We start from the raw sequence: 11239 nt of genomic DNA, 5'->3' as shown, positions 1-11239 counted from the left end.
GCTTTGTTGGCTTATTTTTTAACCTTAATCGGGTTATTTATTAACAACTCAACCAGTTTGGTTAAATATTTGGTGTTTTTTTGTTCTTAAATTTCAACAGTCAACTGATTTAGCTGACTGAACAGCTGTATTAATGTGCGTGCGTAATGTTGTTTTTGCGTTAAAGTTGATATAAGCTCTAACGCAATAATTTTGTATAATTGTTATTTTTTATCAAAATACCTCTCAGCGTGGTGTTTTTTTTATATCCGTTTCATCAGTATTTTACGTTATGTCAGGCTAATTCGTATGAGTTCGTCCGAGTTCAGTCGTACGAAAATGTACAATTTTAAAAAAGGAGTTGTGGCACCCGTCAGTGGGTGATGAGCAAATCGTACTAAATTCTATGAATTAGATTGTACGACTTGATATAAATTAGCCACTAAATCAAAAGTTACGAATTGCCGTGAGATTGTGTTGGTTTCACCAGCATTCTTGATGATGATACAAACGCACGCTTCATAGCCGATCCATATTAAACAGATAAAAACACTTTCTCTACCTCCCATGTTCATCTCTACAGTTTTTTTTTTTGGGGAGGAAATGATACACATATTTAAGATAGTCATTATCGCCTTTAGGACCTAATGGAGACATCAACCCGATGTCGCGTCCAGTCTTGGTTAAGGTATGTTGTCGTTTTATTAAAAACACTGTCCTTTCGCTAGGAAACTATATTGTAACATCTAAATACTAATACAGAGACATAAATATGCTACATTTTATTCAGGAACTTGCTAGTTTTCACAAGGAGTGGAGAATCCGAACATTATATTATTATTGGTTATTATTCACCACAAGAGGGCGCTGATTTGATCTTAACAATCTCAACATTTCTTTCTAGTCATGAAGAAGTCATCCTGGGCGAGAGCAGAAGCTTGCTGTCATCGTTTATCAGAAGTTTGTCATAGTTGTACAGTAGAGCGGAGGAACTATGAAGTCAATCTGTATGCAAAAACCCGGAAACGAGTTAGCATTTTAGCAGTTCCGGTTCCCTCATCCCAAAGTCAATGGGTTTTTTAATGGGATTTTGGTTAAATCGCTTAAATAAGGTTTTTGGTTACCACAAACTCAATATACTTTCAGCTTTTATTCTACGAGATAAAACACATCAGTTACATCTCACTCTTGATTTTTTAAATCAGTTACGCTTCTTTAAAAAGACTGATGCTATCAAGTTGCTAAATGGGACTACAGGCTATGTCGGAGGCATTATATATCATTGAGCTAAATTTACAGCTTGCGCCGGGCATTTGGATTCATCTGCTATTTGGTTTAGTATTTTCATAAGTATTTTACAGTCTGTAGAATTGTTCTAATTGGGCATTCATGTTGTATTTGATGCTTTCACTTGTAGAGAAGTCAAGATTCATTTGTTGATCATTTATTTTAATGAAGCTATTTAATGAAGATACTGCTTAACATAGTGCAGCCTGTCTCTTTCTTGCTCTCAGTAAAGCAAATGTGTGAATACATTTGTAAAAGTATATAAATATTTACTGACATTTTAGCGTGATTCTTTTATACTAACATACATCTAATGGTTTTCGTCATCTTTTTCTTCATCTGAACACATTTAACTATGTCATAACTGCAATATTTACACTCCCCTTAAACTCATTTACACTCACCTTAAAACATAGCATATGTGACTGTATGGGCTACTTTTCGCTGTACTTCGTGACAAAAAAGAATATTAAATGTTGTTCTCTATCCATGATGAGACCTGCAGGCATTTAATAGGTGTATCCCTCATTTCTGTCGTCTATGAAAAATAATTTTTAATTGACAAATTGGGATTTATAATTGACTGCCATCTAGGTTTTCACTGAGGTAAGCGGGTTGTATGCATGCGGGTGAAACACTTATTTAAATATGCATATGATAATAATATCAGGCACATTTATAAAACAACAACAACGTCCAACAGCTGTAATGGAAAACAAATGTAATGTACGATGCTATTTTAAAACCTGTAATAATACTAAAACAATGTATTATTTTTACATATTTGTTTATAAAACATGGATTATAATATATTAAATAGAGAGAGTAACTCTTTGTCATGAACCAGATTCCTAAAAATAAGCTTAAAACGTTGTCTGTATCAGGGTGGTGCTGACGTCACAGGCGAGTGCCACAAAGGCACTGTAGTCTGTTTATAGCCTAATGTTAGCTTTTTAGTTCTTGCGTTTGCATTTAAGATCCAAAAGTGATAAGAGTTATTTTATGGTGTGAGGATTATCCGGTTGGACAAAACATGTAAGTGTAATGAGGATGTTTGAACACAGAGCTTATTATTTCAAACTTCGAAAAGTCCTATGGGATTTTATTGAGGGAGCCAGTTTTATGCTAGCAGCAGATTAGCCTACAAGGTGACGTCATAGTTCCTCCACTCTATAGGCTGTACAAAACATGTTTCCAGAGTGTTTCAATGTATTATTTTGATTGGCTAATTCAGCCAAACATCACCACTCAATCTATAGCACAAGAACAGGGTTAGTTAGTTAACATACAGGCTTTATAAAAATATACAAAATTAATAAATAATCAGCGCGAAGTACACACCCTGAACGAACGACTCCTGTGTCGATTCTTTTTAGTGAATCAAAACACTCACAAGTCATCGTTGCAAACTGACAAGTTACTAAAGTTTATTAATCTGCTACATCAGCCACATCTATAGGGTATATGCAGAGCTAGTGTTTCTTCCCATACTAATGAACTTCTGGTGAACGGTTAATGTGACTCTTTTCAATTTGATACAGTTCCTTTTACATCCTTCGATGTTGTATTGTAATTCAAATATAATTAGTTAAATAGACTTCAGCATTCATTTAGTTGTTGAAGCGTAAACCGAGATGAAAATCTGCTTACGCGGCCATCAGGATCAACAGCATACCTGCCAACAGTGCCGTTTTTCCAGGAAGTCTCCTGTATTTCAGCCCCATCTGCCGCCACCCTCCCGTTTAGTTAATTCTCCAAGAAAACTCCTGTAATTTAAATTTTTTAAACAAATGTTGGGAGGGATGATCGGTAGTCGAGCGCAGAAATGACATTGGAAATACATTATAATAAATAATACAGTAAAATAAATGTAAATATTTTAAAGACATGGTATGGAAAAATTAAATTGAATGCAATGCTTCTTGTACAATCTGAGACCCACTTTATATCGTACATCCATCGGGCAGTGAAGATTGTGGATTTTTAAAGAAAACAGACCTTAAACGTGCCGATTTTGTAACGGCATACAGTTCGCCAAAGCGTTTGAGCCAGGTTACTGACAAATTAAAAGTCCTGCATATACCCTATTCCTATTGTCGGATCGAGTAAAAAAATATATTAAATATAAATATATAAATATATCTTTATTTTGAATCATAAAGTTCTGTGGAATTTGTATTTGTTGGCTCTTTGAAAAGGTTAAGCTTAAACTAAACTGTTTAGTTCAGTTGTAGCAACTTTTTTTGTGTTATGTTTACTTAGCTTAGCCTCTGTCTGTCAGTTCTTAACTTAAAATCTTTTGTAATGTTCTAATAAATAGGCTATTTTCTTTTCCAATAATTCTAGATCTCATTTTCCAACATGTAGGCTGTTAATCTGTTCTTGATGAAACTCAAAAGATCTCATCTTTCAATGATTATTATGTTGTAATTTGCCAATACAGATATCCTTTAGCTAGCCTTAAATCAGGCAGTAAAGGATTGATAAACTCTGTAGGCTACTGTCAGAGAAGGACTCACAACTCCATCGTTGCTTGTTAGTTGTTCAGTCATTGCCAAAATTGACTGCACCGAAAAAGTGAAGTCAGTAGAGCACAAAAGCACTTGACTTAATTTAATTTAAATCACTTGCCTATCTTCTGCCGCGAACTGGCCATTGGTTTCCCTGGAGACCCTGCCATATCTATGGCAACAAATAGATTTTTACAGGAACAGAAATAGAACAAGTTCAAAATAGTGACCTGAGGGGAAAGAAACCCCGGGGTGATGCTGGGGTTCCAGGAATAGAATAAAACATCAAGTTATGGACACACGTACTCTCACACACAGATGAAAAAGGTAATTATTACTCACGTCATTCAAACCAGAAGGCTATGACTGACTTCTGTGGAGTGAGTCTTCAAAAAAAAAGACCTCAAGCCTCAAAAAGTGCATGTGACTCATGATGTGCCAAATTTGGGAGAAACAGAACAAAACGTAGACTATGTTTTTATTAAATACAAATGATAGGCAATAGTGAGAGCCCACATTTTTTCTTTATCGGCTATAATATGCGCGGGAAGATGACGCGATGGGATTCAGCAAGTGATTCGACGCGATGTTTAGCTGTTGTAAATTCATTTGTTTCTCTCACAGACCTACAGAAATATTTAGTAACCTGAATATTGAATTCAGAGTGATACGAACCACATTTAAGATATTTTCCACTGTATTTTTGCCTAATGGAATGGAAAGACCAGCATCGTTTTTCACAGAAGAATCAAGTCATTGACAGACCTAATTGGAACAACATGTGTAAACGATAAAGGGTGATTATAATACTGAATGTTGTAAACAGACAATCATGTCCAAAAATCAAACCTTAAGAAATTGTTCTGTCTATTTAGTATTAGTTTATTCAACAAATTCATTAGGAATTCAACAGGCAGTCTATCACTTAAAAATATTACAATGGTTTTATTATAGTAAAAGTCTATAGGCCTAGCAACTTTGGAAGATTGATTACCATTTGTATAGCCACAGTATCCTTTTGACCATAGCTAAATTACCAAAAGCACTGTTAATTTGTAGTTACCATAGTTTAGGAAGGCTATAATAAATGTTTGGGTTTTTTCTTTTTTTATCTCTAGTATTTCATTCAAGCCAGGCTCATACTGAAAATGTACCACTATATACATTTCTGGAGAGTGCCAAATTTGTCCCAGGACGTGCATTTTTTGTTTTTGCAAGTCCATCAGAGGCTGCTGTGTACGCTTTATGAGATCTCAAATTTGTCTTGTGAGTGCCATTGTGCCTGCTGTTCTCACGTAAATCCACCAGAGGCTGCTGTCGACTGACTGACCCACCCTCCTCCTTCCCTAAACCCAACCAATAATGTTTTCAAAAGCACCGATTGACCCGCCAACCCACTTCTCTAAACCCAACCAAGTTTTAAAAAGCAATCCAGGAAAAAAATCAAAAATCCTCACCTGATTTTAACCACGTTTTCAGATTTTACCACATTCTCACCCTGTTATTTACTTATTTTATGGCTTCTGTTTTAGGCTTACCTGATTTCCGGAACTGTTCTTCACCGGACTGAAACCCCATCGTCTTAGTCAACTCCTCTCTGCACCTCAAGTTCATCGACATACATGGTGAGCTACTGAACAAACTGGTAACAGCAGAAAAGCCGCCCAAATGAAGGTAAGTGGTCAGCACGAAAAGGAACTATGTCAAACCGTCCCATAGCGTTCGTTTTAAAGACAAATTCAGCCTTGCGTACATGTAGCTCTGTCAAGATAAGTGCGATCTCCAGAAATGTATAAAGGGCTACATTCTCAGAATGAGCCTATGTTGATTTCATCCATGAAACTCCATATCACCACTGAATAAAAATAGATTGTTTTTAATGTTAAAGATTTTGCAACTTTTTCTTTCATATGACAGAAAGTTCAAGACATATAATATTTCCTGTAACAAATACTTCTTAGTTTATATCTCACACTTCTCTTTTTTCACAATATGCATGTAATATTTTGGACTCTTATTTTTAAGAATCAAGACTTTGTCCTTCAAAATAACAAGATAAAGCAGAATTGCGAGACATTTGTCCATAATTGTTTATAACTTAAAAAGGCAGGACATAAACATCACAATTCTTTGACGAAAAGCTATAATTGTGAAGGAAGTAGTTGCAATTATCTTGATAATTATCTCCTCCATGATGGCAAAACCATAATGACCATTTACACGGTGTGCCTTCCGATGTTTTGCTGTCTACAACTGTAGATTAGGAACGACAGGAAAACAGGCTTGACCTGGAAAAACGAATAAAACAGTCACAGCTGGGCAGCCAAAAGGCCCAGAGTACTTGGTGTTCCAACAACTTATGTATAGCTCACGTGGATCCATTTATGTTCTTTGACGATCGCGAGGCGTATAGGGAGAAAGGGAATAAACACCACCTATTCATTTCACAGTAGGGTTTATTGTTACACACCATTCCCCGTCATTGGTTTCCTTGGTAACCGCGACACACTCATACCCTCCTGGGAGACTACAAGTTTTTCTCATCACCCTCTTGTCTGAATGGCTCGACCCGCCAGTCCTCGACAGTTGAAGAGAGGGTGACGAACACTTTGCAGGTCAAGACCCCTGTTTTGGTGGGTGAGGACACTCATGTATACAGCAGTTCTAACTATAAATAAATAATAACAACACATTTTTAGGCTTTAATATAAGAAAAAAAGCATTTGAAGAGTTTAGATGCAAAAACCTCTAAGTGCTGTCTGCAATTTCCAACGAAAAACAACATTTTTCTCAGACTCCTTTGTTTATGTTAAGATATTTCACTTTAAAGACCAGGGGTCCATTCTTCGTAGCTCGCTTAAATGAGCTAAGATGATTTGGCAGATCCTGGATCTTTTAATCTTGATAACTGAACTCTGGCTAATTTAATTCTTCTAACAAGTTTGTGAATCAGATTAAAATGTCTGGATGAACTGATCTGAGATCTCTGCGTGTGTTGTGAAGGACAGATCTATCGATCCTCAAAATCATGATCAATGATTAGCTGATGGTACAGCAGCATAATGACATCATCTGATTATTATTCAATTATCCATGTGAGCATAATTATATCAAAATCGTAGTAAACGGTTTGTTAAATATGAAACTCAATCATTTTCCACATTTGCTGTGGGTTGCAGGATTTACAGGTGCCAAGAGTATTTAGCAATTTATTTATTTTTACATTATAGTTCAGATTTTTTTCTTTACTGTAGTAGCCTAGGCCTACTTTAATTTATTTACTGATGTAAGGAATTTAATTTTGCATCAAAAAAGCATTTTGATAGTTTTAAAAGGTGTCTGCAACTTTTGCAAAGCATCAAATCACCGGCATATTAACTGCCAAAACGTGCATGACTGCATAAATTACATAAAAAACAAACAAAAAAAACAGTGGATTATTGTGCATGTCTATTATCATACAGAAATTGTACTAAAGCTGGATCAGTACCTTAAAATAGTATTTGTATCTAAAAAAAAAGTCCATACAGTATTTATAAAAGTCTGTTTGATCCCCTTGATGAGAACTATATATAGAAATATATATATATTTTTTAAACCTATATGTATATAAACAAATATTATTAATTATTTAACATTAATTATTGTAAATTATAAATGTGTGTGTGTGTGTGTATATATATATATATATATATATATATATATATATATATATATATATATATATATATATATACATATACATACACTTTTTTTACTTTTATACTATTTTCCCATGAGTATATAATTTATAGGTTACTACTGTAAGAAAATATCAGTATTCAGTACATACTTTCAAATCCTGTTTATATGAAATAAACCTGCTCCTGAGCAGGTTTGAGCTGCCCAAACTGTTGCCATGACGACAGCTCTCGGATCAGTTTTGAAGAACAAAATGATCCTGAATCGTGTCAAATCGTCAATAACCAAATCCAGCTAAATGAGTAATCCACGTACAAAGAACGGACCCCAGGAAAACGACTTATTCTTTGGGATAAAAGTGAGATTACTGAACATACTCACTCGAGCCTGATTAAAATGCTCATTTTAGAGGAAAATTTTGGATGGCATTTAGAGGTTTTTGCATCTAAACTCTCAGAGTTCAAGTCATAAAATGTAGGCATATAGTCGATTTTTCACTGGGTTACTATACCCAAGTAGTCCACTATCATATTTAAAAACATTTAAAGCAAGTATGTGAACACTAAAGAGAAAGGTTACTGCATCTTCAGCTGTACTTATGTACATCTGAATATCTACAATGGGCAATTTTGCTAAAAGTTCACACTAAAGACATTAAGCATTAGCCAACACAACATTAAAAAGGTTCCCATGGTTTATAAACATGAACCAAAGCATCTTCACACGACGTTTTCATTTAATTTAAATCTTGACTAGAGCTGCACGATATTGGAACACTGCGATATAATACACATTGCGATATTGAGTATAATTTAACCAGATGATTTCAATGGAAAGAATTTGCCATTTTAGATTGATTGGGATAATATTGTAGGCCGGTAAATCTGGAAAAAATATAATAAACCAAATCCCAAGCATTGAAAAGTACAATAGCAAAGAAACTAAATAAACAGCGCTTTATAGTTTTCTGAGAGTCTAGACGTAGGCTGGTACATAAATTGAGCTATCAAATGTAAAATAGCACTGCATACACTTCTTTAATCTTTCTTTAAGTTACAATCATTATAAACCGTTGTGCCTGAATGCTTAAAACTGGCTTGAAATGTTTACACGGTCACAGACCTTAAAAATATATGCAAATTATTCAATTTTTGATACATTTTTGGAGTCACTGCAAAGTGTAATAGCAATTGTCTCAAACTCAATTCCTGGAGGGCCGCAGCTCTGCATAGTTTAGCTCCAACCACCTCCAACTCACACCTGCTTAGTCTCTAGTAGTCTTGAACACCTTGATTAGTTTGGATCAGCTGCTTGATTAGGGTTGGAGCAAAACTGTGCAGAGCGGCGGCCCTCCTGGAATCCAGTTTGAGACCTATGCTCTTTAGCATTTACTAGACTATAATCCTGACTACAATGTGTCTATTGTAAATGCTCACATTGCGATTTCGATGCTGAAACGATATATTTTGCGGTCCTAATCTTGACCATGTTTATAACCAGAGACCATGCAATGTTGTGGCATCTTGGGAAACCAATTGATTTTACTTTGAGTTACGATATGTTGACAGCGAAGACTTATGTAGATGAAGTGCACTGCGAAAAATGCTTGTCTTCGACTTTTTTTGTATTGTTTCTAGTCCAAATATCTAAATAGTCATAAAACAAAAAGCATTTTTGTAGATGAGCAAAACATAGTCTTGTTCTACGAAATAATATGCCCAAAGTTAGGGAGGTTAGGGAGTTTCTCTTTAAAAGGTCACCTATTTTACCCCTTTTTTTAAGATTTAAGAAGTTTTTGTGTCTCCAGAATGTGTCTGTAAAGTTTCAGCTCAAAACACCCATCAGGTTATTTATTTTACCTTTAAGATGTTTGTAATTTTCTGCTCTGAACACAATGTACGTAGCTGTTCTTGTGGCCTGTGGCTTTAATGCTACAGTAGTTCTTCCCGCTTACCGTTCACACGTGCCTGTCAGAGTGTGCCTCAATCTCCGCCTCGGCTGCGTCAGATAAACAGCGCAGTCAGAGACATGAAGCGGATCTCACGGAACATATGTGAGAAATAGTACAGTAAGAACTTTCCCAATGATTGTTTGATGTATTTGTTGTGGAGTTAATTCAAGCCTTTCTGCAAAGATGAGTCACACACAATGTTGTTACAAAGTTCACGCAGACACACACACACACACACACACACACACACACACACACACACACACACACACACACAGCGCGTTTAACTTTGCACTGTTTTTGCATGGCAAATGTGACAGGATACAGGTTAATATCCACTGCTGTATGGATATCTGTTATGTTAATGTACAAATAAACCTGATTTAATGTCCACAAACTGGGATTGAAGCGTCTTTTATAATTGTACTGACATGCGGCTGTGGATGAATTACAGTAATTTTACCATCGTTAACTTACATTTTTACAAACATGCAGCGTTTTAAAAACATTTTAAACTTTTTTTTTTATCTTGATCACATTTGATGATGATTGATGATCACAGAGAGCTGAACAGATCTTTTAATGCTGGTTGCTTTGCGCACATCCGGTCTTGTTGATGTGATTATACGCGTTACTATGGAGACATGTTAATGCGTGGCTGTCATTTAGGTGGGCAGGGAAACCACACTCCTACATCACGTTGAGGTGGGAGTCAAAATGGGAGAGATTTGCATCTTCTTTTAACATCAAGAACTTTAAAAAGACTTAGCGTTTATATCACTCCAATATGACTGTGGACAAACTATGCCTACACACAGTTCTGTCCAAATAGCTTACAAAAGACGATTTTCATCATAGGTGCCCTTTAAAACAAGCGCAATAATCTGCCAATGTGGCATAAGCAAATTAATCTTATGTCAAAAAGAAAAACAAGATTATTCTGCTTACCCTATTGGCAGATTATTGCGCTTGTTTTAAGGAAAAACTCACTTAATTTTGGCATATTATTTCTTAAAACAGGACAATATTTTTTTGCTCGTCCAGAAAATGCTTCTTAATTTAAGGATTTTTATATATTGGGACTAGAAGCAAGACAAAACAATTGCACTTTTGATCAATGCATTAACATTAGGCTACAACATTTAATTATTAATGAATAAGGTTGAAAAAAAAAAGCATTTTAAAAACTCTTATTCATGATTTAAGTAAATCATTATAATTTTACAGTGGAATTCCTGTTAACTTCCTGCATTTCCAGAAGTCTAACATATGATAGCTTTTCTAAAACTTTCCAAAATATAATTATATTAGTCTGAAGGAAAAAACAAAAAACAACACTCCACCACTCCTTTAGACATGTTATCAGGTAAACCTCATGCAGGAGCTTTTTCTGAAATTGAATGGCAGGGTAATGAAGTACAAAGTATAGTGTTATTACATGTAATAATAATAATAGTAATAATTAAAAACATGAAACCTTGCTAGGTTTGTGACGTTAATAACTGAAAATGAGTCATAGCAGTCTAATAAAAGCATCCATTAAGTTCTTAATTTTGTTGTTGCAGTGACAATACCTAATCAAAAAGGTGTCGATAAAAGTCAACAACCTTTGGATTTTAGCACAACTCTGGCACAGCCGGATCAGATACTGTAGAGGATCAATGCTTTATGCTGCAGTGCCTCCAATCAAAGACCTTTCAGATTAGCTGACCTTCAAACCAAGTCTGTTGACATCATAATTGAGCAGCAAAGCTCCAGACTACAATGACGTCTTGTCAAAGACTCTACATAATGGATCTTGGCATATGATTGCTGCAGCAAACTCCATTCA

This window comes from Danio aesculapii, unplaced genomic scaffold (assembly GCF_903798145.1).
Source record: "Danio aesculapii unplaced genomic scaffold, fDanAes4.1, whole genome shotgun sequence".
Lineage (NCBI taxonomy): Eukaryota > Metazoa > Chordata > Actinopteri > Cypriniformes > Danionidae > Danio > Danio aesculapii.
This window is presented reverse-complemented; position numbering follows the sequence as displayed.